Source organism: Penaeus monodon, chromosome 32 (assembly GCF_015228065.2).
Source record: "Penaeus monodon isolate SGIC_2016 chromosome 32, NSTDA_Pmon_1, whole genome shotgun sequence".
NCBI classification, from domain to species: Eukaryota; Metazoa; Arthropoda; class Malacostraca; order Decapoda; family Penaeidae; genus Penaeus; species Penaeus monodon.
This window is the reverse complement of record NC_051417.1, coordinates 8,141,433-8,141,991: the sequence shown is the minus strand read 5'-3', so window position 1 is coordinate 8,141,991 and position 559 is coordinate 8,141,433. Positions and strand designations below refer to the sequence as shown.

The 559-nt window shown below is 38.1% G+C and overlaps 1 protein-coding gene across 2 annotated transcripts in view; it reads right to left on the bottom strand.

The window, feature by feature from the left end:
* The window catches only part of LOC119593473 (UV radiation resistance-associated gene protein-like), a 14,158-nt gene that overhangs the window by 10,145 nt on the left and 3,454 nt on the right, over nucleotides 1-559 (bottom strand). The window lies entirely within an intron of this gene.

Genomic DNA, 559 nt, shown 5'->3' with positions numbered 1-559 from the left:
GGTGACATTGAAATAAACATCCACATATACTTACACCTTCCACACTCATTTACAAAATTAAGAAACCAAAAGGAGTGAAAAATGTGTTGTGAAACTCAAAACATAAAATTTTGGCATGAAACACCTGGGATTATCTTTTTTGATGGATCACTAGATTTCATAACTTGAAACTAGTCCTCTTCTCTTGCCTCCGTGACTTCCGCAAACACCTTTCCACTGCTGGGAACTTTCTTTGAACTCTGCAGTGTGGATTTTATCTAAGGCTTTCAGCATTTTTTATTTCATCCTATTTATTTTCATGTCAGGAAAACGTCTTTCCTTCAAGTCATATGTTTCATATGTGGGAACAAAAGAAAGGTCTCATGGCTTGAGGTCAGCTCACAAGGATGGATTGGGTACAAGCACTACGTTCTTTCAAGGTAAAAACTGAGGGGAAAAAAAAATGTTGGGGGTCTTGGACAAAATCCAGCATCAGAGTTCCTGAATTTTTCTGCTGTCGAGAAAGAATGCTGGGACAAGGGTAGTGAGCAAGAGGAAAGTATTTGAAAAGAGTTCTTTG